The sequence below is a fragment of the Uloborus diversus genome, chromosome 3, assembly GCF_026930045.1.
Source record: "Uloborus diversus isolate 005 chromosome 3, Udiv.v.3.1, whole genome shotgun sequence".
NCBI lineage: Eukaryota > Metazoa > Arthropoda > Arachnida > Araneae > Uloboridae > Uloborus > Uloborus diversus.
Window position 1 is genome coordinate 41,699,134 of NC_072733.1, and position 27,713 is coordinate 41,726,846.

The 27,713-nt window shown below is 33.7% G+C and overlaps 1 protein-coding gene across 5 annotated transcripts in view; it reads left to right on the forward strand.

The window, feature by feature from the left end:
• The first annotated feature begins 19,072 nt into the window (after nt 1-19,072).
• Nucleotides 19,073-27,713, forward strand: part of LOC129218440 (E3 ubiquitin-protein ligase TRIP12-like) — a 246,296-nt gene continuing 237,655 nt past the window's right edge. For all 5 annotated transcript variants that reach the window (XM_054852706.1, XM_054852710.1, XM_054852708.1 and 2 more), the window contains exon 1: nt 19,073-19,197. The gene's annotated coding sequence lies outside the window, so the exon portion shown is untranslated. The remainder of the gene's footprint in view (nt 19,198-27,713) is intronic.

A 27,713-nucleotide genomic window follows, 5' to 3' on the forward strand; every position in this document is an offset into this window, starting at 1 on the left:
CCATACACACACCGAAAGGATCACGGAGCAACTGTAATTTTGTTTCCAGATCTTAAATTTCGCGATATTTCCAGATTAAAGCCCCCACATACTAACAACATCGAAAATCGTTCAAAATTGCGTTTTTTTTTAGCTTGAATTTCAAAAATTACCGCGCCTAATATTACAAAAAATGGCCCTACAACCGTATTTTTAAGGCTTGATTTTCAGAAAATATTCGGGCAAGGATCCCCATTACGTCTTTCTTTTATATCATAAGCTAATAGGCTTTTTAAACTACATTAACAAAAAGTTTAAGTGGAATTGTTCCTGAATATAAAATATTGCCAAAGTTTTTAGTATCATAATTTTCAAAAATTTTCGAGGGACTTCCTTCCCGTAAAATCTTCAAAGTTTGTCTAAAATTCCGTTTCTGAAACCTCAATTTCGAGAATTTGCAGGAGATTGATTTTGACCTTTTTTTTTTTTTTTAAAGAAGCGATCTGGGACAGTCTCTGACCCTAAAGTCAACAAATACAGCCTATAATTGCGTTTTTAAGGCTTCAATTTCTAGAAATTTCCACCGAGACCCCCTGTACCTTTTTTCCCTTAACATCAGCAAAGAAAGCCTAAAATGGCGTTTTTAAACTATAAATTTCAAAATTTTCCCGGGGGAGAACCCCCGGACCCCCCTTTCTATCAGGTAATTTTTCCCCCGTCAATGTGCCTCCTCCTCCCCCCACTACCAAAAAAATTTCTTTTTGACTGCGCTATTAATCACGAAATATTTTTGTCCTAGCAATTCAGTGATTTGGGAACACTAAGTGCCAATAGTTAGTACAGAAATTAATTCCATGAATTCAGTTATTTGTCTGAGAATATTTTATGATTTGAAGAGCCTCGCAAAATTGCATCGCCGACGTCTACTTTTGCTGTCGCGCCGCCACTGTCAAAAAATGTATTTGTTCTTCTTTTAAACTGAAATCTTTGATTTTTTTTGCAAAAGTTTTATCAATTAACTAACTCTTTCATTTATTCCTTATAATGGTCACAAACAATAATAATTATTATAAATGTATATCTCTACATAAAAAATGATTTCTTAAATAATTTAATTTTCGAACTTTTCCCAACAGTTCAAGTGTTATCAAAATAAGCAAAGAGGCAATTAGGTTTACTGGATGAGTTAGTTCGATTGGTTGTATTTTCTTGTAACTTTCACCCAAGATATTTGCTATGACATGATCATGTTGTTAATCATACTACTAATAAATAAATAAATAAATATCGGATTTGAAAAAAAAAAAATCAGACTTTAAAGACTCTAGATATTACTTATGTTTTATTTATAAAAAATATGTATTCCAAACATTAAGCAAAAAACGTTACATTTTAACTCATTTTCATGGTTTCATGGGAGCAGTTACTTTATAGCATACATAAGCCGTTTTCATTACATTCGTGTCAAATTCGACGTTTGAGATGCAAAAAAATAATAGTATACTATAAGTACAGAACAAATGAGTAAACATAATTCGAATAATCTTTTGATTTTGAGGACTGAAATTAATTAATCATCAGTGTCGTGTCTCATGTTATATACACATCCACACTAAATTCTTCATCTTAATTCTTCTTTATTAATTTTTATTTTTGATAAATTATAACATTTCTTGACTTATTACCCACATTGTAAAATTATGTTTTCCCTTCATGACTGAATGCCATTTTTGTATTGCTATTCATCCAAAAACATACCTTTTTTTTCTTTAAGTTGGTGTTGGTACATGTATAGAAACTAGTAATGGTCTGATATTCATTACCACTCTCTCATACTCTCAAAATAATTGCATAGCTAAAATACTTTAAAGAAGCACCATGCAGAGATTTTTAACAGTGCAAAGAAAAAAAAATACTTTTAATGAAATGGTATTTTTAATTTATTCTTTTTGAGTTTTAACTTTAGCACAATAAATAAAGTGAAAAAAAAAATTTTTTTTTAACAGTCTTTGAAAACGGACAACAGTTTCAAACTTGATATACATCTCTTTTTAATTTTGAATTGCAGAAGCATTTTGTATGACAAACTATCATACGCAGGGAAAAAAAACTAAAAAAAACCTGGGCATGAGTATCGATCGCACAGAGAAAACCTCTTCAGCTTAAGGAATCGACAAATTCATGTAACAAAATGACAGCATCATGTTTTAAAACAACTGCAGATACCAGTCAAATTCAATCGACAACACACACACACACACACAAAAGTATCACGGCAAGAGGTGTTTCCTAATGCTGTTAACTAGTGAACGATGCATTTCTGAAAAAGAACGAACACGAAATGAATTTTCGGAAGTAGTGTCTGTTGAGAAACATTTAGCAAAACTTCTCATTCTTCGAAACAAAAATTCCCCCCCCCCTCCAACCGCCCCCCGGCGTTACTCAAATTTTCAGGGAGTATTTTGGTGGTCTTTCTTCTCTCTTTTTTTAAGGACTCTTTCTAGGGATAATCAGTAATATTTAAGGGGATGTGCCAACACTCTTGTGGGGGGGGGAGGTCTCTCCTACTAATTTTTAACATGCAAAAAATATGACTTCTCGTTTGGACATTTTCTGTAACAAAAAAAATGGCTTTATTTACTTCTCAATGATTTTTTATCCCCTTAAAAAGTCCACACCAAATCTTAATTTCTTTGATATTATGGAGGCTAAATCGGCGCCCTTCAACTCAACCTTCCCGCGCCCTGTTGACCACCCAGTCCGGCCCTGTTAGATTCCCGTTGAACCGACGGTAATTTTTAATTTTTCGATATTTGTAATACGAATCACAGTAATGCAGACTTTTCTGTATCGCTTCGGCGGAGTTACAAGTTTGAGGCCCGTCGAAATACATTTTGGGGATCACAGAAGTTGTAAAACATTTATCATTCGCATTTTTGTAACGCCTTCGGTGGCCCTATGGTTATGGGACCTCTTGCGCAATTGACACATTTGCTATATTTTAAATCCGCCACTGCACGTCAAAACAAACCACGTTACAAGTTTTAAAAGGGTTTTTCTGCTCAATGTTTATGATTATTTTTAACTCTATTTTTTAAGACTAATTTTTGTATTTCCGAGAACACTTGCGCGCCCCTCTTCCCACTCCCTCAATTTCTGAAATTAAACTCTAGTTGTACTTCTCACCATTCACAAAAATTTTTTTTTCAAGCTTTATCTATTGTTTAGGAATATTTTAGAGCATTAATGTAAGAAATTGATTAAAGACGTTTTGAATGGCGACATAATTCGGAAATCAAAGGGACTTTTGAATTTTTTCTTCGGAAGTGCTGAAGTAGATTTTGAAACTCTTCCGAGGCGTTGGTGGTAGCGCTTCTGTACTACAAAAATTAAGCTGAAGTTGGGGCCGAAGTTTAATGTTGTGAGTTACTCCAAAATCAGATGGTGACCCCCGTAACCCACCTCGTCGTTTCAAGCATTTCTTAAATATTTAGCGATTATTTATTTTGGTCAAGAAATGTCATTTTGCGTATTTCTTATACATGTTTCACCTATATTTCGTAATGCGCCATCTTTTTTGCATCGTTAATAGCGATCGATTTTTTTTTCTATTGTAAGTAACTATTTTTATGCATTTATATAAAAATCAATGAATAAGTTATTTTCGTTTTTATCATATTTTTAATAATATGTTATAGAAACGTTTCAAGAATTTTCTACTATGCATTTTTTAAAGTTTCAGTACATTATTGGTAAATTGAAAAATTTAATTTTAACTTGTTTGTAGTGCTTCATAAAAGATTAAACAATCAAATTGTTATATTTTACGTGTGCAAACATCAGATCAAGTAGTATATGTATTCAGTTATTTACTTTTGTAAATATTGAGTTTGTTTATTGTAGCTGCGTTTTAAGAACATCGCTCTTTTCATGGCTATTTCTCTTTTCAGCAAAATTTATGTCACTGTTATTGCTTTTATGAAACATGCAAACTTTTCTATTCATAAATTTTAAATAAGTATATAAATATTCCTATTATGATATAATATTGTAATTTATCTGTTACCTTTTTTGTTTAATTTGATGACTAAAAAATGTCTACGTGCAATCTTTCCACTTTAACTGCGTAATTTGTTGACGGTTTCATAGTTTTATTCTTAATTTTTTTGAATTATTAAACAACATAATTTAATGTTTTTTTTAACTATGTTTAGTGTACCTAAATCCATACATTATTACAATATTACTGAAATCTTAGTTATATGTTCAATTCAAAAAAACAAAACAAAACAAAACAAATCAATTGGTTATTAAGCAGTCTCATTGTTTTTCTTCCTTTTTTCATTCATTCATTCTTTCTTTCTTTCTTTTTTTTTTTTTTTTTTGGCTCTAGTTCTTTGTCTTCCATTATACAGCAGTCAAAATAGGAGAAGCATAACTACACCCTATACAGATCGTACGTAGTGCGATCCAAAAGTTCGGGGGAAAAGCTGTATAAAACCTTACCCAGAATAGTTCACATTACCGAAGCACATCCAACTTCAAAAAAGGTCACCTTGAGGGACTATGTACTACTTCTCCCAGTGTTCATATAACTTTTGGAAACACTCTTGGAAGCCATTTTTTGCTACCTTCTGTGATGCAGCTTTATCTTCTCATGACGGAAGAAATCAGCGTCCATGCAAAAGTTTTTTGCTGGGAACAGGTAAAAGTCATACGGAGCTAAGTCCGACGAAACATTATGTTATTTGTTTGTCATATCAGAGTACTGACCAATCGAACCGTGCATCCTCAACATGAAAGTCGCCTTCTTCCCCAGATGAAATCAAAGCAGCAGCGTAAGAGGTCTTACAGGAAGTTGCGATAAATGTCTTCCAGGAGTCCTTCTAAAAGCTATAAGAACGTTGGCAGAAGCGCACAGTTGTTTGAGGTGATTATTTTGTAGATAGATGTAATTCGGTAATGTAAACAATTCAGGGTAAGGTTTTATATAACGTTTCCCCGAACTTTTAGATCATACTACGTACGTATGAGTTTTCAACTTACTATTTCATAACGTTCTTGAGTGACGCAATTTTACGCGCATGAAGACATCACAAGAGAATTTGCGATAATTAACTAAGGAGACGTTCAAAATGGATATTTGATCATCTAGATGTTCTTAGGTACATATGCATGTACAGATGCGCTGAAAAAACTTGTGAAGTTTAAAAATCTGATTTCTTCTTGTGATTACAATTCATTATTCTTAGAAAGGAAGTAAAGTGAATTGAATCAATGATCCTTTAAATCCCTGACAATCTTATCAATTTATTTCTGTTAGATTGTTTTGAGCAATCACGATTGCTTATTGTTCTCATTTGACTGTCCTTGAAGTTACGCTGATTTTATTTCCCCACCCCGCCTCCCTCTGCGGCATCCCGCTTACCGTCATCTGCGGGCGCGACTCCTCCGATCCTGAGCAATGTCCCCAAAATCCGCTTCTCCTGGTCGGTGGCGTCTATGTCTTACACACTGTCATACACACACACACACGCCTATGTGCATACACAAGTCTATGCACACGCAAGTCTACACATGCACAAGCACCTACACACAGAGAGACACACACGCCTACGTGTATGCACTGGTCTACGCACACACAAGCCTGCACATGCATGCGCGCCTACACACACACAACTATACACACATAACCGCCCAGGAGAAGGGCAGTATGGGGGACAGGAGCAGTTTCTAGAAACAATAGTTCCAATGAGTAGGGTCCTGTCGCAACTCGTGATTGCAAAAAACATAATTTGAATTAAAAATATCAGAATTCAAATTATTTTTTAAACTTTTTTTTCCATCGGCCTACGGCATCGGCCATCGGCCATCGGCAATCGGCCATTTAGAGGAAAATAATCGGCCATCGGCCATCCTTGAACAATCGGCCAACAATCGGCATCGGCCCATCGGCCAAAAAATGCCATCGGTCGAGTCCTAGAAAGAAACATATGGTGAACCAAAGAATCTTTCTTTTCAATGTCATAATTGGAGAAGTATAAGCAATTCATTATGAACTTCAGGATTTCAAAATCACAATCTAGGTTAGTCATATCCAAAATGAAAAAAAAAGGAAGCATGAGGGATGTTTGGAAGAATAAACTGAGAAGTTATTATGACTATCGTGTTATTTATTTTATTGATATTTAAGTGATAACATGGAAAATATAGAAACAGTTTTCACATTAATAAGCAAAAAAAAGCAAAATATTATTTTCTGTTGCCTTGCTCATTTGCATTTGCTCCCCTGTAGGGTGGGAAGGTAAATATTTTTTGGGTATTTTTCCGAAGGCAGGGTAAATCCCCTAATAATTGCGCATTTTGCAAAAAATTTTTAGGTGGTATTAAAAGGTGACTATTTTCTTTTTTTAACATAAATCCTAAAATAAAAGATTAAAAATTTAAATGTTTATGTATATTATGTGTGTGTGTGTGTGTATATATATATGTGTGTGTGATACATAATACACCTGAACAATTGAACTAAGTTTGGAGGAAATTTCTGCATAAGATATAGGTAAATAAATAGTAATAATAAATTGAGCGACATTTCGTTACATTTTGATGTCATGCAGGGACATATTACTGCGTTATAAAAGACTAGGACCTTAAAAAATTGATGTTTGCTTTTTTTGTAACCAGTTAATCTTTTTACTTTTTGTAGAATGGCTTTTTATATCTGAAATTTGGCTATCGACATTGATCAGGCATATCCAACACATTTAATGTGAATATCATATTAGATTGCTAAGCTGTTTCACACAATAATTCTTTAAATATGTGATCAAAATACAATTTTTGAGCAAAAATTCATTGTTTTATATATTGTTGGTTGTATACAGAAAAGTATTTTAGTTGAATATAAATTTTTGAAATAAATACCCGGGTATTTACCCACTTTGGGTATTTACCCGGGTATATGCCCTGGGTATTTACCCCTAAAAGTAAATACCCGGGTATTTTACATCACTAGTCACTTCTAAAAGCTCTTTCTCAGTAAACTCTGAATTACGTGAGACAAAAAACTTAAAATTCTGAAGAAAAAAAAAAGAGCTCTGGAAGCCATTGCAAAAAATGTCTCCATTGACCGAAGCTTGCTTATTAGCATGCCAATACAATCTCAGAAGTTTAGATTCTGAAGGAAGGGAAAACTTCTCTGTTTGCAATGTCACTTTCGCGTAAAATCAAAACTCATCCACGTAAAATCAAAATCAAGACGTCAAATCTTAAAACCGCGTACAACAACATTCGAGTAAAATAAACCCGCGTAAAATGGGTCTCCTGTAATTAAAACCTCGAGTTCGATTCCTGGCCTATTGTTTTTTAACATTATACACAGGGGTGCTCCTCACCTCCTCCTCAAGGAGTAGGGGCACACCTTTTCACTACAACAGAGCATGGGCTATAGGTCATAAGCAAGGATCCGTTACCTCTTTGCTTTCTCATGTTAGATGGCAATCCTATGACCTCATGTTATGAGGTATGGAGATGAGGACATCTTTCTTATTGCCGTTTTTTCTTTCTTTTCTTGATTTGAACAATGGATTTTAGTTCAACTTTCAACAGTTCATAAAATCTCAACATTAGACATTTTATAGGGTGGTTTGAGTTCCATACAAATCCTGATCTTATTAGCTAATTTACTGCTTACATTTTTTTTTTTTTTTGTTCAAATTTGAAACTTTTTATAATTTATTTGCAGGGGATTCTCCTGTATCACTTCTTAATGGAAGACAAAAATGTGTGTTTATTATTTGATATTCAATCTTTTTGAAATTATGTGACCATGAACGAAATATTGTGAAAATCTTCAACTTTTGTCAGAGCTTTTGAACAAAGTCAGAAAAATGTACAAGCAACAAACGCAAATAAATGCTGAAAAATATCTCTATTTTTCAGGCTCAAGCGTAGAAGTTCAATAGCCTTTTTATCTCCTATGAAAAAGAAACACGTATTTTTAGAATAAAATTTATAATAGAAAGAAATGTTACTGTGATCAACTTAAAAGAAGCGTAAAATAACCCCAATGCATTGTTACTCCTAAATTTTAGTTTTTGTTTTAAAATAAGTTTTAAAAATTAGGAAAGAAACTAACTGGTTCCCAAGATCTAATCGCACGTTCATTTCCTCTTTCAAACTTGTCTTCTTTTCTGAGATTTTTTTTTTGTCTTTTGAACTTGCTTTTCTACTACCATTTCTTTTAAATTTGTGTCTAAAGCCTTGTGTATGTTCAAACGTCGATTTGACTGTATCTGGAGATTTTCTTTGATTGTGCAGTGGAAATGAAGCTCTGTCATACTATAGGGGAGAAAAATGATTTTTTTTTCTTTGTCTTTTGAATAGTTCAGAAGTGAAAATGAAGAGTATAGCGAATGTCCTTTTCTGATGGGGGGAAGGGGGAAGGGGGCAACGCACACTGTATTACAAGTAGTAAAGTTGTCACTGGGTTGCTGAAAATGTGTTTAAAACGACTCTTTTGAACTGAAAACGATTAGGGCAAATATATCATTGAAAATATCAGCTGATCTAGCTATGCGTTCAGATGCAATACTTAAAATAATCGACTGTTATTTCAACACATTAGAAGCTACAACAAAGATTTAAAAATAAAAATAAATAAAATAAATAAAAAAAACAGATTACTGCTTAACAATTATTGGTATTTAATTTTCTTTCTGTTGTCATATTTTCCCATGTTATAAGACATTTTTTAAATACGTCTTTTGAAATTTTATATGTGTTCAGGCCAGAGCGAGAATCATTTTAATATGGGGTGCGATCCTTAAGTAGAAAACGATCGGGCATCACTGAACTAAAATATATAATTTAATAAAATCATAGTGAGAGTTTATCATTAAAAAAAAAAAAAAAAAAAAAAATTCTCTGCAGCTTAATTGCATATTTTTTTTCAAGATGGCAGTGTAGCTTTAACATCAAAATGCTCAAAATACATTAGTATTTGTTATTTTATTACATTTTTGGACGGGCGGAAATTTCCGATTTGTCGAATAGAACTCCAATTTTTGCCCAATGATGAAATTCGGATATGCACACTTAAGTACATCTAATGAAAGGGGATATTCGAGAATTTATAAATTGCAAATGTGAACCCACATTTTTCCTAATTGTCTGACAAAATTTGCCGAATAGTGAGATTTTTGGGGAGGTCACAGTGCCCTCCCTTGACCTCCCACTGGGCACCCCTAGAAAAGAGGGCGGAGTAATAAAATTTATGATTGATAATTGGATCCCGAATTCTAAAGGGAAAGGTTCCGAATTCTAACCTATAGAAACACTTGTCTTCTTCAAATAAGAACGGGTAGTTTAATTTTTTTCTTTTAAATATCGTCGCCTCAGAGCTACTCTAAGACATCTAATCCTAGAAATAACACTAAGATGTCCTGCTGTTACTCTGAGGCGACGATATTTGATGGAAAGGGCTTCAAGTTATTGCTTACTTTGTTTCCATTCCATTAATGTATTTTGAGTTTGTTTTTTGCCCATCAAAGCAAATGGTCCGTGAGGTACATTACTCTTCATTGGTACTGGTACCATGATGTGTTTTCTTGGACATTTGATCAAAATGGAGAGTCGTTTCAAAGTTAAGATATTTTTGGTAAAGCTTCTGATTTCAGCAAATGACATTAAACGTTCGTAAGCTTTGAATTAATTAGAAAGCTTTTGCAATGTCACTTAAATGATAAACCAGACGCATATTTCAATACTTTGCAATTTCTCTCCTTCAATTCTAGCGAATGCACATTACCTGAATAAAATATTAGAAAGTTTTGTAAACAAGTTTAGGAATGTCTCTGAACTCTGAAATTTTTCGGGATACTATTGTTCTGACTGAGGGCAAATTTATTTGTATTAGAATAGATGTCAGGAACGATTTTTTTTTTTTTTTTTTGATTATCTCCAAAATTAAGCGTGCCGTTGTCTGAAATTTTTTTCATTCAGTTTGTATTTTTTCTTCCAAACGAATGTGATTAAAAAATGTACCAAATGAAATGTAAGAACTGTGAAAATAATAAGCTACTTAGATAGTGATTTGTGCTACCCATTGTGGTCTGCATGTTTTTTAGGTTTCATTCTGTTCATACTTTTACCAAAAGACAGCAAAAAAAAAAAAAAAAAAATCTAACATCCAGCATACAACATCTATCATCCAACTCCGGCATCATTTGATTTTTGATGTCTTGAATTCAAATATAGTTTTTCGCATTTATGAATTGCGATAGGACCCCCATTTCACTGAGTTTCTTGCTTCTACAAATGGTTCCTATCGCAATCATAATTGCGAAAACATAATTTGAATTCAAGAACCAAAATTCACTTGAATGCCAGGGGCGGAATGCTATAGCTATCTGCTGGAGGCTATTTTTGTCTAAAGAGGATTGTGTTAAGTCTAGAGGGTCGGGTTTAAATAAATTCGATTCTAGGGGTCATGAGCGAACCCTCCTAGGAGGAGGGACATGGACGCTTTTGCCCATACTATAGTTGCGGCAAACCTAACCTGGCAGCATTATGAAGGCTACGATCCTAATCACAGCATTGCTATGCTGCAGGGTTCGACTTGTCTCAACTATAGTAATTGCTCAAAAAAAAAAAAAAAAAGATAGAATATAAATTACATTTAAATAAAAAAGAAACCGCCTTCAAAAAATACCCAGGAACTAAAAAGCAAAAAATAACTGATTACACTTACATTCTATTTCCTACCCAAACATAGAAATTAAATTTATTTTACAATTCCAGTACAAAAATCAACTAAACTAAGCACCGAATTATAAAATAAACACTGATTTAAATGACTCACTGTTAAAACTACAGGTTGCATTCGGCACCTTTCAGGGGTGAAACGCTTGTTCACCAGCGGCACCCAATACGGAGCCGAAATGGCACCTCTAACTAGGGTGAAAAACAGGCACCTTTTAAAAAATAGGCAGCCGGGGTGAAAAGAATGAACCTTCGGAGAGAGAAATGGCACCCTTACTGTAGATCCTCCCCCCCCCGTATTGTGTGCGTTTTTGAATACAGTTGTGTATTTTTCTTTTTTAATAGTTTTGTTTTGATTCATGATAGTCTACGTTTTGCACACTTTTCACATTGCATGAATTCAGTACTGGAAATGATTAAAACTTGTAATTACAGCATTTGACCATATTTCAGAGTTTTCAACATAGTTAAGAAGTGCTCATTGCTTTAATTCATCTGATCGTTCTCTACATTAGTGTTTCTCAACCTCTTTTGACCCTCGGGTCGGTAAAAACAAATGAAAAACATTGCGGACCTGTGAAATTTTTATCCTTTTCTTAAAAATAAATAAAATAAATAGTAATAATTATAATAACTCTCGGGGCGGTAAAAAACTTGTGAAAAAATTCTGCGTACTGATGAGTTTTTTTGTTTTTTTTTTTTTGGTTTTACAAAGTAATATTAAAAATTAATAAAACAATAAATATCTACAGACTTTATTTGGTATCAAAGAGTTGTCACAAATATATTTAAAGTTAAAGACGAGTAATTATTTGAATAATCATAGTTAAGTTACTGATCATTTGTGAGAAATAACCGCACCGAAAGTAAAGTGTAGATGTACTTATGAATTATTTACATGAAGAGTCAAAAATATTCTGGGGTATTAAAGTTACGGAAAAACAAAATCGTTTCTCAAACGTTCAAAATTTCAATCAAAATAACAATAAAATAAAATGCGCATAAAATTTTTCGACAGTTAAAAATTTAAAGAAATTCCTAACACTATCGAATAACCGCTAACAGGAAATGATTCAAACACTTGAACGAAAAAGCAAAAGAAAAAGATAGACGGAGAGAGATTTCTTTTTTATTTTTTGCACTCGCTACACGAAGCACAAGAATCATTTTTATTTAGGTTCTCACTTGTTGATTATTGAAAATATCATTGCGGTTACTATTTCCGTGATTAAATGTTGCTTATCGAGTACTCAAGAAAATAATGATAGATATATTTAGTAGCGTTTTGTGTGTGAATGATGGAATTTTCACGACAGTAACGGTAACCTGAAAATAAACAACTAACGGTACTACGGTATCGTAACGGACTAACGGTAACTGAAAAGTATTAAACGTACTTTTAACTATGTTTGAAAGCCCTAAAAGCTACAAAGTGATCAAAAGCTGTACTTACTTGTTATTTTAAAGAATTATCCTACAAAAGTTGAGATTTAATCCAATAGTGTACTTCATTCAATGTGAAAGACGTAGAAGCCACGCGTAGTGCAACCTATCATTCGTAAGCCATATTGAAGTGGTTGACTGGTGAATGTATGCCGGAAGCGCATGCGCCAGCAAGTCATTTAGCGATTGCTTGCTGTTTTGGCACCCCTGTCTACGACTGTCTGCTACTTTCGCACCTCTGCTTTACTTCCTGGCCAGTATGGCACCCTTGGTCACCATGCTTTCACCTTAGGGGGAATATATTCACTCGTCTGGAACCTCTGGTTATAACAGTGTATACCGATGAATTATTTTATATACCTAGCTAATTATATACGATCTCTTAATTTTTAATAACTTTTTGAAGTCGGGGCCTCCTATAAACAACTACATAACGTAACTGACAACCCACTGAATCCTGAATTAAACACTAATTTCACTATACGCGAAAATAGTCTTTAAAACTAAACCTACTCAGTTACGTTAGGTAGTAGTTTATAGGAGGCCCCGACTTCAAAAGGTTATTAAAAATTAAGAGATCGTATGTAATTAGTTAGGTATTTAAAATAATTCATCGTATAGTCATTTAAATCAGTGTTTATTTTATAATTCGGTGTTTAGTTGAATTTTGTACTGGAATTGTAAAATAAATTTCATTTTTATGTTTGGGTAGGAAATAGAATGTAAGTGTAATCAGTTATTTTTTGTTTTTTAGTTCCTGGATATTTTTTGAAGGAGTTTTTTTTTTATTTAAAAGTAATTTATTTTTTGCTTTTTAGTGGTGTAAATAACACGGCGAGCGTCTCGGAGACTTCCGACGACTGTGAAGAAAGGCTTTTTCAAATGCGTAACTATGTACAAAAAAAATTGTCTTCATCATTTGTTCAATTTTATCAAAGTTTGTTTTCCGAAAGCAAATGCACGAGTAACTAAAAAAATAAAAATTAACTTGAATTCTGAAATTTTGAATCCAAATTATGTTTTTCGCAATCACGAACTGAGACAGAACCCTACTCATTGGAGTTATTGTTTCTAGAAACGGCTCCTGCCCCCCCCCCCCCCCCCAAGCCTGCCTCTCTTCCTGGGCGGTTACGTGTGCATAGTTGTGTGTGTGCGTAGACCTGTGTGTATGCACGTAGGCGTGTGTGAGTGTATGTGTGTGAAGTTGTGTGTGTGAGTATGTGCGTGAACGTGCGTGGGTGTAGGATATGGAAGCTTCCGACCAGGAGATCGGATACCTCAAAACCGGAGCAGCCGCGTCGCGCCGCCAGCAGAGGACGGTGGGCGGTGGTGCTGCAAAGGCTTCTGGTCCAAGTTGAAAAAGGCACGGACGCCAAAAACGGTCAATGAGAACAATAAGCAATCGTGATTGCTCCAAAAAAAAAAAAAAAAAAAAAAAAAAAAAACGAAATCGTTTTAAGTTTAAATTTGTAAAATTGTAAATTTTAGAATTGTAATGTTGTAAATTGTAATTTATGTTTCTCAATTAGTGTCATGTAACTCGTGATAAAGTCGTATGTTTCTTCACATGGCCCCACTATAGATGAGGATTAAAAATTCCACTAGAATGAATTTTATGTTTGCTTCAGAGAATCCTTAATTCAAAATTTTCATTATCATTACTCTTAATAATATACATTTTTAGTACTTTCTTTAACTACAGGTAAAGAAAGTATAAACCTTTGTTTTATGGCCTTTGTTTATCAATGGGTTTTATATTTAATCGTTTGTGAGGGAAATTGCATGAAATTTGTTGTTTTACCCTTAACTTTTCCCTAAAGAACAAATGGGGTAAATCAAAGATTTGGAACCTAAGTTAGACCAACACTAAACAAAACCACCACCAAACAAAAAAAAAAAAAAGCATAAAAACCGGTTCACTAAGTGAGACGATATACAAAGTTAATAAAGTACAAATCGACTTAAATGTGAGTATGATATTTGAAGAGTTCCTTCAATTTCATCAAACCTGAACTTGATTAACATTAGACCGCCGAGGAACTATGCTGTTTTAAACAAAAAAAAAAGACTTTTCCTTATCGGTACAGGCAGAGGCGTGCTCAGAAATTTTGGAGCCCATCATAAACGATTTTTCCGGGCCCCTCTCCATATTGTTTACCCCCATATTTCACCGTTAGTTACAAAAATATTGGGCACCCTCCAGGCTCGGGCCCGGGCCAACAGGTGTCCCTCCCCCCTCCCTGTGCACACCCCTGGGTACAGGTGTCTTCGAGTATTTATGGAACATTGTACAAAGAAAAAACAAATCCAACGAGTTCAGAACCTCCTCCTTTTTTTGAAGCCTGCTAATTAATATAACCCTAATTTCAAATCGAACTGGCGGCATCGTGAAATAGTTAATCTAGAATATTGGTCAAACTTCAGAAATCATACAAAGTTATAATGTATATTATTAAAGAATATGAATTAAATCGTGGGTTAGGGGTGTTCTGTAATCAATTCCTCCTCAATTGAACACTAAATATATTTAAAAATTGGAATATTAAATAAAGAACTTTATATTTTAGTGCCTAAATAAAATTATTTATTAGTAAATAAAATATTAAGGTAATTGATTCAACTATTAAAGTAGCAAAATATATTTAATTTACTGCTTTGCTACGCAGTAATAAATATATTAGTAACACCTATAATAAAAAATTACCATGCGACGCAGCGTTGAGAAATTTAATCATCTATGTGCCGCGAGAATTCAATATCGTTTAAGAGAAAGTCAAAACCTTAGGTGTGAAAATACACCGAACACAGCAACACCACGTGACTATGACGTATGAAATTTAAAGTTTCTTAGATTTCTTCGGGACCCCTTCAGATGCAGACCAAATTACAATGGGACCATCTGGGAAGTATACCTTTCCAAACAAACAAACAAAAAAAAAAATCTCAAATCGGTCCAGTAGTGTTGGAATAATTCGAAAACACACATAAAAAGCCACAATACGAAATCATAACCTCCTTTTTTGAAGTCAGTTTAAAATAAAAAATAAATGAATAAATAAACAAAAAATAAATAAATAAATTCGTTTGTGTCAAATTTTAAAGTTTTCGCAATCAAGAGCTGCAGACAGGAGTTCATTAGTAGAAGTTCATTAGTTCAGTTGTAATGTTACACACATTTCACAGTTCACCTTACATATTTTTTATTCGTTTATCGTCTGCAGCACTGATTGTTTAAAAAATATTTATATTTTTATTTCAGCTGTAATTTATTTTGTGGCATCCCTTGGTTTTGTTGTTAAAATTTATTAGTTTATTCTATTCTAAGAAAGATTAACGTGTGCAAAAATGATTGATAAAAATAGTTTCAATAATATTGTTGAATCTATACATATAATAAAATAAGATGTTTGTGTGTGTGTGTGTGGCGCGCATCCCGGGAAAACGGTAACGCCTAGAAAGATGAAATTTGGTATACAGGTGCAGTTTTTGCTGAAGATGTGCACCTCGGGCTTCGATTTTTGATATTTTGATTAGAAAAAAAGTTATTTAATGTTTTATGTGATTTTTAGCACTTTTTAGTCCTTTTTACCTCACAGACCCCAAACCAATCGCACCACACAAATATTTTTTGTACTGTAGGGTAGGAAATTTAATTTTAAATATGATTAATGAAAAAAATTTGAAGACAGAGCAATTTTTGTATTTTTTACGAATTTTTGAAAAAACCTTTAATTTGCAGTTTTTCCTGGGTTTTATTTTTTCTAATATCATCCTGCGAGAAGTATCAAAGCCTCATTTCTAAAATTTAAGTTGGTAATAGTAAAAACATTTCTCCCTCTTCAGAAGAAAAAAGTTCTTAAAAATACGCAATAGTTTTTTTTTGCAATTTTTTTAATGCTGAACACATCATGTCTCCTCACGCATCGGTCGAAAAAAAGCGTTCTTCAATCTCTTATGCTTGTGACGTCACTACTTGGATTTCTATTCGATATTTATGATGGAATCTTAATCGCAAGCAATATTAATCTTTTTTTTTTTTTGTTTTACTATATAGCTTACTCCTACATTTTATGACGTGATGACCACGTGTTTTTCCAGCAGCGCTTGCTTTTTTTTCTTTCCTTTTTTGTTTTATTTAGGGATTGCATTTATTTCTTTTTCCACCCCCCCCCCCCCCAAGCTGGACCTTTTGCTGTATCTATATTACGTTACATTTCATAGTTGTGCGCATTTAATTCAATAAAAACAGCGAGATTTTTTCATCTTTGTCAAACGCTACTTTTTGCACACTACGGGGTTTTTTTTTTTTTTTTTGTTCTACTTAAATTAAAAAAAAAATCGGTTTTTTGAGTGATGTTTGTTTTTATTAGGAAATGGCCGGGAGGTTAAAATAAGTAGAGATGAATAAGAAAATTTAGAGATAGATCGTAAAGGTAGATAGCCGCCGAAGGCGGCAATCTTGGCGTAAAAATGTGAATGGCACAAAAAAAAAAGATAGAGATGGATTGATTAATACTGCTGCTTAATTTATTTAAACAGCCGCCGAAGGCGGCAAACTTGAAGTAAAAAGGTAAATGACAAGTTAGCCAAACCGCCGCCGTAGGTGGCTACTTGCACAGAAAGGCGAATGGCGTAAGAAGTTGAACCAGCTGGTCGCCGCAGGCGGCTAGTATTTGAATAAAATTGATTTTTCTTGATATCTAATTTTCATTTTGCCGGATTTTCGACAATTTAAAGCAATTTTTGGGGAATTATCATTACTTGGAACATGACAAATTGGCGATACGTTTCCCATACAGCATTCATTAAGAATTTTTTGCAATAACATTGAACTTTTCGGTTTCCTTTTGCGGCAAAATTTTCTTCAACCAAAGTGCGAGAAGAAATGAACTATGTATTAACGAAAAATAAGTAAATAAAATGATAGGGCATCAACTATGGGCAAGTGAGAACAATAAGCAATTCATGATTATTCAAAAACGATGCTGCCCACAAGAAAAAACAGACATCTTGTATCCCAATAACTTTATTTTCAGCGTATTGATGCCTTATATGTTTTTACCCCTTTTAACACTCATGAGCTACATCTTCCTTTTGCGAAGAATTAAATGGAGTTCCCCTTTTCACATCAAGAACTAAAATACCGCTCCAGATAGAATCCGCTCTTAGTGAGCAGTTCAAACACCCCCCCCCCCTCTTTTAGGGGGAAAAAAGGAATTTCACAGATAGAAGAAAAGATACGAAACCAACCGATAACTGAATTGCGTATAAATCCCGTTTTAAATCGTCTCACTCTTTTTGAAATTTCATAGCACATGCAAAAATTTTCCCTTGTTTAAAATCAAATTATCTGTAATGAGGGTCAACATTTTTTTTTCTGACCTAATTAATTCCCCGATTATAAGGAGACAATAAGTGATAAAAAAAATCGCTTGAAACATGATTAACTTAAAATATTTTCCAAAATAATTTATTGAAAATCCGAGCCACAGGTTGACACGAAGCCTTTTCTTTCTAGGTTTATAAAGGTCCGTCATTTCAAATTTTTCCGGGGGGAAAGGGAGGGAGGATGTTCATGCAAATTTAATCAGAAAAATAAAAAAGCCAAGCCCACTTTTATGCAAATGAATAATTTTTTCAAAATGGGGGTGGCAATTCTCCTTCCCTAAATGATGGGCCTGTTTAACTGTTTTCTCGGTAAGTGTGCCACAGACGAACAAGTACTTCCTTTTATATTAAAAAAAAATAAATAAATAAATAAATAAAAAAAATACATATATCTATACAAATATACATAATTTCTTGAGACTTTTAATTTTGATCATATGCACAGAAACTTTTGTGCTACTTTGGTTCTCCTTTTGGAACACATCTCGTGCGATTAATCTTTTGTGCTCGAACCACAGCAGAAAAGGAATAGAACTGTCCGTTTTATTGATTTTAATTTACTGAAAGGAAAAAGTGTTTACAACTATATATTGTATATATTTTTGCGACTCAATTGTATTTTTGATTCTCCATCTTCTGCTACAAAATTCGAAAATATTTGATAAATCTTTAATTGTAAAGTTTTCGAGAGAAAATAAATAGATATTACTTATTCTAACACACACGTATTTATTTCTTATATTACGCTCATAGGTTTTACTTTCCCCGCAATTTTCCTTCTGTCATCTCGTTGTTTAGGGGACTTCGTAATATGTACGTTTTTATGTGAAAGTGGGCGTGGTTTTTGTGTTTTTCAAAAATGATTTACATTAAGCCTTTGCCTCTCCTCCCTAGGTTCATCATTTCAAAATTTTCAAAGGGTGGGGGCGGGGGGGGGGGGGCAGATGGTTTGTGATCAATAAATTAAAAAAAGGGAAGTAAATCAAAATTGTGCAAAAATGCCTAATTTAATTTTTTTTCTAAAATTGGGGGGGGGGGGGGTGCCACCCCATATTCCCCCGACGACGGCTAAAATGCATCCTTGTCCTCTCCCTTCTTGTAAAATTAAACCACCTTATTCAATTTAAAAAAAATAATAAATCTTAAAAATCTAAATATAACAAAATCTCTATGTATAGTATCATAGCATAGACGAAAATAAAACTATTATCGATTTTAGTACTTTTCAATAAAAAATGATTTTTGTATTCCTAGCATAAAATTATGATGCGTTATAAACTGACGCCCATTTGATTTTTTTTTTTTTGAATTTGATTTTTTACTTGTGAAATCTGTGAGTCGTGTGTTTTACGCGCATCTCGCGTTTCTTTGAAACTTCATTAAATTCTTTTCTGTGAAACCGAATCTATGGCTTTCCGAGTCAGCTGTTTATTGACGTTACACGCATGCGCAATGAGACCAAACCAGGCCTCTTTTTGCCTTCAGCTATCGCAATTCGAGAAGGTAGCTAGCGTTGTGTGTTGTGGCGTATGTGTATGTTGTTTGGTGAGTTGGGGAGTGCTGTTATTGCAAGTATACTCATTGTGTTTTTGTCCGACAGTAAGAAAACTTTGACTTAAAAAGAAGGTATGTACAACAGAGGAATTACTTAGTCACTTCAACTCTTAAATGTGGTATTTTCTTTGTTGCTATCGAGATACAATCCAGCCTTCTTGAAGGGTATTGTTACGTTAGTACTGCTACCTTGGTTGCGCTCTGCAAGGGATATTTTTTTTAGGCAATACAGCAGTAAACAGGTTCGAGCTGTTTCTTATTTAAAGTAAAGTATTTCTGAAATATACTGATTATAAACAATCTAGCATTAAATCTTCTTCACTCGCTAACATTGCTAATGATTTAAGAACGATAAAGGAAACCATATCGCCCTTGTTTGCAATTTTAGTGCTAAATTAATTTTTTCGATTTTTTTCACGATTGTGTTTTCAGTTCTAGTATATTTTTCTCCCCAGCTTCATCATTCTGAATATTATTGTTTTTTTTTTAAAAAAAAGAAAAAGCATTGACGTTTCGTCGTAATGTTCTGCTCTCACCAGTTAAATCGATTAAAATTGCGATTATCGGAGAAATGTTGTTGTTATTGTTTTTTTTTTTCGTTACTTACGGACTACTATGTTGGGTATAATTTGTGTAGCGGAAACTGTTTTGTTTTAATTAGAGTATACAAAGTGTTCTCAAAATAGTTTAGATTTGTTTATAAATGCGTGGGAGGTTGGTTATCTATTTAATATTGTGCATGATTTTGGTGGCAAGAGAAGTGATGGCGGTGAGATATCGTGGGGATTTCAGCAGTATTTTACCGCACACATTTTCTATTTTGCATTCAATTTTAATTTTATTGTTCAAGAAAATTGTTTTTTAGTTGTATTTTTAAGAGTTGCAGTGAAATTATTACGATATATTGATAAGCATATGCAAGGCCGTATCCAGAAATTTTTTTCGGGAGGGGCCCGGATTAGCACATTGCCCTAACACACACACACATATAGTATATAAAGACACACCAAACGCATAAAAATGTTAACATAGAAGCCTTTTTGTCTCAATTTTTAATAATTTCACTGCTTGGACTGTTGTTATTTTAATTCTTATTATTTTTCTTATTCACGTTGTAGTGGTAAGGATAACAAGAGAGTGTCCCTTTAAATCGGATGTAGAACATCCATAATTTCAGGGTGTCAGGGGGTTTTTCCCCCCGAGAAATTTTCGAAAAAAAATCTGTCTTTTGAGGCTTTATATTAGGTAATTGAGACTACAAAAACATGAAGAAAAAAAAAGGCAAACAAAGCCTTTTAAAAGTTATACATTCTTTTACAAATCAAGATCAAACAAAATAAAAACTGCTTGCTCGACAAATCATGGAACTTCATGGACAGAGAGGAAAAACGAGAGAGGAGAAAAGAGAAGCACTTCAGCATCTGCTCATATCGGCTTTTAGTGAAGTTTGTTTTTGATCACTCCCCCTACCCCCATTTTTTTTTTTTTCATTAAATGTTCTACAGTATGAAAATTGTAAAAAATATTAAGAAATGGTGTAGACATTCAGAAAATAAGAACGGAAGAGTAATATTCTGGCCATTTGGACAATTCATACTTTATTTTCTTGATAAGATACAAAATTGAAGAACTTTTCGAGGAATTTCAAAAACTTAAATAATTTTCAAAGACTCTCGAACAGTTGAAATTATTTGAAGCTCTTTATACACTTTTCAGAAGTTGATTTCACAATCTTACAAAATGATTATAACTTTGTAAGACACACCAGTTTTAAGTTAAAAATAAATGCAACGAAATATTTCTCGAAACAAACTTTTTTTTTTTCAATCACATGTAGTGCAGAAAATGAAAGAGAGGTAGAGTAAGTGTTATTTTTTTTTTCTCATACTTAAGGTATTAACAGTATGCAGTAGAGGTAAGAAAAAAAAAAAACAAGCAATAACAAAAGAACTTCCATGATACTGAATTCGGCACTAAATAAATGCAAGACATGAAACATATCAGTCACAAAAATGATCTTGAAAATTATGCTACAAAAACGATTTTTGCATTTTTTACTCAGGATGTATCAAAGAGCTGAATTTGGCACATCTTGGTAACAAAATACTCGCCTAATCGGAAACTAGGGGCCCAGCCTTTGGGGAATCCCCGACTCGAATCAGTACAGTGCAAGTTTTATATCAGTTTTAGGGGGAGGAGGGCAGGGTCGTGCACAGAGGGGAGAAGGGACACTTGTTGGCTTGGGCCCGAGCTTAAATGGGGCCCAATATTTTAAAACCTACGGTTGAAAATATGGGTAAACAATATGGAAAGGGCCCAAAAAAGCATTTGTGACAGTCCCAAAATTTCTGTGCACGCCCCTGGAGGAGGAAGTTCACAGAAGTCAGTCTGGTAGACATGAAAAATCTACCAAACTGACAAAGGGCTTGCCTTAACCCTGGACTGCCCTGAATTGAATTGGGAAAGAGAGCAGGAAGTCCTAATTAAAGGTCTAAATTTCAAGTGTGCCTTGCAGCTAATGAGAACTAGAACTGCTTTTTCTGTATTTCTTCAAAATATTATAAATTTTGAACAGTAGCAAAATGAAGAATAAAAAAAAAACTTTGTTATTTTCCTTTTCTGACATTAGGAATTAAAAAAAAAAAACCTTCTTCTGTTTTACGGTACAAAACATTTCGGGTTTCGGGGGGGGCCCGGGCCCGTCAGGCCCCCCCTCTGGATACGGCCCTGAGCATATGTTGAAGCATTTATAAAGGAAAAATCACTGAAATAAAACCAGTGGACTTAAAACATTTTATTTTGAGCTCATATTTTACTGATATGTTGTAGTTATAGAACTCCGTCTTTAGGAGTTTAAATGTCATATTACTGATATTTAAGTTATTTTGATAAAACGCTAATTAGAATTGAATTCTTTTTTCATTTTGTTTATATCATATTGTGTTATGTTCTCAAAGTAGTAATCTGGCTTTGAATCTTTTTGACATTCTGAGCTGTTTAACAACTTGAATACGCTTAATTGATAAGAAAATATCACTAAGCATCACTAAAACTGGTTTAAAAACATGCTTCAAATCTTCTTAGGGGTTAGCAAATTATTCAACCCCTTGATTATATGTTATACAGCTGAGCCTCATTAATTCGAACGTACTTAAGACAAATTACTGTCTGAATTAATGACATTCCCAAACAACGTCCTTTATATTAAAACATAATGCTATTTATTTTTTTTGGATAAGACTAGTTAACTTTAAAGGTTCCTTTGAATGCATTTTATAACGAAGTTCGACTATCATTTGTGTGGTATCGAAATTTTTTTTTTATATGATATTCTTGTGCACGTCATATATTTGATTTTTGTTTTCTAATTCCATTTTAACGCATTGATAAAAGATTATCTCTGAATTCTAATGATACATAGTTCAAGTTATGCATATCATGATTGCATAAAATGTAAATAGAGCAAGCAGTGTTAGATGTACCTAAGCTAAAAAAGCTGTTGCTTAGGGTCTCATATTCCCAAAAGAAACAGGAAGAAAATCTGCATAATTAGTTCCTAAATAATCGAAACTAGATGAAGTGCTTTAATGAATTTTAATCGTTAGCGTTCTTAAAAATTGATTAATAAGTCTAAAGTTGCTTGAAAAGTTTTATTTCTTATTATTTGCATAAGCCTTGGGTCTCAAATCTTTTTTTACGAAGGACCACACTAAATTTTTCAGGCAATGCTGGCCAACAATACAATAATGTTTCAGTTCAGATGGTTATAATTAACGATAGTCCCGTCCCCCATACTGCTGTGACAAGGTAAAGGGCAGTTACTGCAAATTTTTCATTTTATGCATTTTTTTTCATCTTTTGTACATTGGCTTCATTGTACAAGTAGTCCAGGATCTGAAGGGGGTTGAGCATACATGGAAAGGCTGACGCAATATTATTTCTGATTATTGTTACAAGCACGATGGTGATTATGAAACCACATGTCGTCGACAACCCCGGGAAAGGGGGGAAAGCAGTGGGGGGAGCCGTTTACTAAAATACTCATAACTCGCGAATTATTTGAGATAAAACACTGAAAAAAGTGGCAATCGACGCAACAAAGCAAGGGCTTCATAAAAGCTAAATATGATTATGGACCTATCTTTGTTGGTTTCTGAGTAAAGTTCCATTTTTTGCAAACAAGCAAAATTTTTGAATAAAATGCGCAAAACAAACTTTTTTGACCAAAATAAATTCCAAATCAAATTTTTTTTTTTTTTTTTCAAATAAAGTTTTAAATATCATTATTCAGTTTGTTAAAACTATTTAAGTACTGTTAACGCGTTGAAAAACAAAATGACAGTAGCGAGCTCGAACACTATTCCTAGTATAGTTCAGGATCTGAAGGGGGTTTTGAGCATGCATGGAAGACCTGACGCAAAATTATTTCTGATTATTGTTACAGGCACTATAGTGATTGTGAAAACACATGTCGTCTCCCCCCCCCTCGGCGGTCGACATCCCCGGGGGAGGGGGAAAGCAGTAGGGGGACGCCGTTTACTAAAACACCCATAACTCGCGAACTGTAGGAGGTAAAGCATTAAAAATGTGGCAAAAGATGCAACAGAACAAGGGCTTGAAAAACCTAAATATGTTTATAGTTCTATCTTTGTTGGTTTATAAGTAAAATTCTTTTTTTAGCAGCCATGCAAAAATTTTGAATAAAATACGAAAAGCTTTTTTTCCAAAAATAAGTTCTTTTTTAAAATTATTTAACCGTTTAGGGAAACAATACTATCTGAAACTTCATCATTCAGTTTGTTTAAAAAACTACTTAATTATTACCAATGTGAGCGTTAAAAAGCGAAATAAAAAATGCAAGCACTGCCTAAGTTAGCGCATTGAACAAAACGGCAGTATGCTAAGGAGAAAAAAAAATAGCCTTATTATCCTTATGACGAACTATTCATTCGTCAGTTTACAAACTTATTCTAATTGCAAAGTATTCAATTATGGCTTTAATTTTGTTACATACTGCTTTAAATTTGAGAGGAACTAGGGAACCAGGCCCACAGTAGTATCATATCAAATATAATTTTAATTTATTTCTATTAATTTATATTTTCAATATCAATATGCATATGCATACATAAAGCATTAATATATCAGAAATTCTGAAAGCTGGATCTTACCCTCTTTTGTTGACTTGTAATTGTTCTGTTGAATCGTTCTCTTCCGAGTATTTTGTAGTTTACAGGTTTTTGCTTTAGCCTTAATAGCACAGTATTTACAGCAAGATGAATTATTAATAAAACATTTACAAGATTATTTACAGTTCTTGCCTGCGCAGAGTGGAATTAAACTCTCTGGTAACACTGGCTGCATCATAAGGTGTGGGACTTTATTGTTTTATTTTCATCCAAGTGAAACCCAAACTTGGTTACATCTAAAGGCACTGCTAAGGTACAGGGGAATTGATTCAATAGTACTACTTCTACAATAGAGCAATACTTCTTAGCACATGTTGGAAAGAATTGCAGGAGCATGGTAGAGAGCTGATATTATATTTATTTCTGATGGAAATGATAAGAAATTGTGTGTAATGGTTGCATTCGCAAGAAATACCTATTTTCTTGACAATTTTTTTATAATACAGCTTCTAACAGTTGAAATTCTGAAGCACTCAGATATTGTTTTAATGATAACTCTAGTGTACAAAAAAGTTTCCGACTTTTTTGGTAAAGTGAAAGCATACTTTTTTGTTCCTATTTTACTTGTTGAATCGCAGTCGGAAAATGCATCAAAAGCTTGTAAAATTTTCGATGTTTTTTTCCGTAAGTGCTCCTGAAGATAGATGCCATCCTAAAGCTCTTTTCCTTTTCAAACACCAGCACATAAAATGGCAACCTCTGTCCTTTAACAAAGATTGCCAATAAGAATTCATTAGTTTCTGATCTGTAAACTATTAGTTACTTTTTCCCCTATTTTGCACTGAATCATATGTAGGAAGATAGATTCTGTTGCGTACTTCGTCCTGGTTGGACTCGGGCATTTCAGAGAAATTTATTACTTGACTCTCAGATTTTAAATAATATTCATTTTCGTTTTCAGAGTTACCAGACACCAGAAGCTGATTGGATGCAAGAACGGATATGTTACATATTACATACTCTGAAATATACTTTTAAAGGTTCTTTTTATTTTCAGGAATGGCTATGACACGAAACCACTGGTTTGGTACATAGTGATTTTTTCATAAGCGAAGGAGATTTTCCTGAACTTCTGGTTTTTAAGTTATGAAAACGACTGAGATGTACCGATCGTGTTTAAGGTCCACTCGTGTAATTTGACTATTGGAGAGAAAATTTTATTATTTTTTATTTGGAGATCTGCAAAATCTTTGCTGCACTTGAAAGTAGTGTTTGGGACATTATGGACCAGAGTCATTCCATTGATAACTTGAACTTTGTTCTTAAAATAGGGTGCTTCTTCTAGAGTTTTGCTGCAAGAAGTATCATTTTCAATTACCTTCACGAAATCGGACCTCTTGCTTTGCTTCAGTGAACCATTCTGATGAACCTAACCTAGCACTGGGCTTATTGTATGGGAATGATTTTTAGCTGTACTAATATCACTTTTGAGCTAACGTTTCCCAGGTTAAATGTTTTTTTTTTTTGGTTTTCTTTTGCTGTTTTGCAGTCGCTATTGAAGACATTGCCATTGCAGGACTTCTCTGGATAAGAGACTATTCACATTTTCTTTAACGTTCCACTGAAATTTTGATGCTGTTTATGTGGCAATAGCCTCGCTCACTATAATTCATAACTCAGATGTAAAATCTGCAAACGGGTTATCCTGATAGTTTATCCTTTCCGTAATTACTTCGTACTTGCAAACTTGTATGTTTTAATTTTTTAAAAAGTGCCATTGTGACCCATACCCATATAATGCGTTAAAGGTTAAATAATTAAGTAATTACTTAACTGGGACATTGTTTTGATAATATTACGAAATAAAACCGCGAAAACAGGAGAGCCACAAAATTTACTTTGGTTTATGTCGAGTCTTCAAGGTACATTCCTCAAACTTTTTTTTTTTTTTTTGTGAATTACCTCAAATGCTTTTTGACCTTGCTTTTATTTCATTTTTCAACGCATTGATAGTAATTAAGCAATTTTAAACAAACTGGATAATGATGTTTCAGATTTTATTGGTTCCCTAAACAGTTAAATAATTTTGATAATTTGAAAAAAAAAATGCATATTTTATTCAAAATTTTTGCTTGTTTGCGAAAAATAAAATTTTACTCAGAAACTAACAAAGATATGATCATAGTTATATCTAGCTTTTATGAAGCCTTTGTTTTGTTGCGTCCATTGCCACTTTTTTCAGTGTTTTATTTCAAATAGTTCGCGAGTTATGAGTGTTTTAGCAAACGGCTCCCCCCACTGCTTTCCCCCCTCCCCCGGGGTTGTCGACCACCCAGGGGGACGACGACATGTGGTTTCATAATCACTATAGTGCCTGTGACGTTAATCAGAAATCATTTTGCGTCAGGTCTTCCATGCATGCTCAAAACCCCCTTCCGATCCTGAACTATACTGCAAATCGTGTTCGAGCATGCTACTGTCATTTTGTTTTTCAACGCGTTAATAGTACTTAAATAGTTTTAGCAAACTGAATAATGATATTTAGGACTTTATTTGAAAAAAAAATCAAAAAATTTTGATTTGGAATTTATTTTGGTCAAAAAAAGTTTGTTTTGCGCATTTTATTCAAAAATTTTGCTTGTTTGCAAAAAATGGAACTTTACTCAGAAACCAACAAAGATAGGTCCATAATCATATTTAGCTTTTATGAAGCCCTTGTTTTGTTGCGTCGATTGCCACTTTTTTCAGTGTTTTATCTCAAATAATTCGAGAGTTATGAGTATTTTAGTAAACGGCTCCCCCCATGCTTTCCCCCCTAACCCGGGGTTGTCAACCACCCGGGGGGGCGACGACATGTGGTTTCATAATCACCATCGTGCCTGTAACAATAATCAGAAATAATATTGCGTCAGCCTTTCCATGCATGCTCAACCCCCTTCAGATCCCGGTCTAAAGCTTGTGTATTTGGTTTCCGTTTTAAAAAAAGCACAAAAAGTCCTAGTCCAGCATTTCCCTATTGTTAGTATTGAATCCAAAATGCATTTCTTCAAATATCTTGAAAAATCATTTCTGCAGATACTGTGGTTTACCTGTCCACGGCGGCATACACCAACAAATTTGTTTTTTGTTGTTACGAACGGAAGTAAATTATTTTCCAAAAGTGTTGGCAACCTTAATTTGCATTAGGTTTTTTCTCATTTGTTCATTCCTTCTTGCAACAAGATCGCGTCAGCAGAATATGCAAATTGCTGGTAGCAGCATTTAAGCTCCCGGCACTTTGCTTCATTCTCTTCCCTTTCAATTTCAACCCAAGTCAGACTTGGTTGTTTCTTTCGGCAGCTCAGTTGAGTCTGTCCGTTTTTGCCGATAGTTTCGGCTTACTGCTCTTGACATGAATATCATAGCTCAGTATGTTTAACGTTTCATACTTTGACTTAGAATGTTAGATTCAGAAGTCAT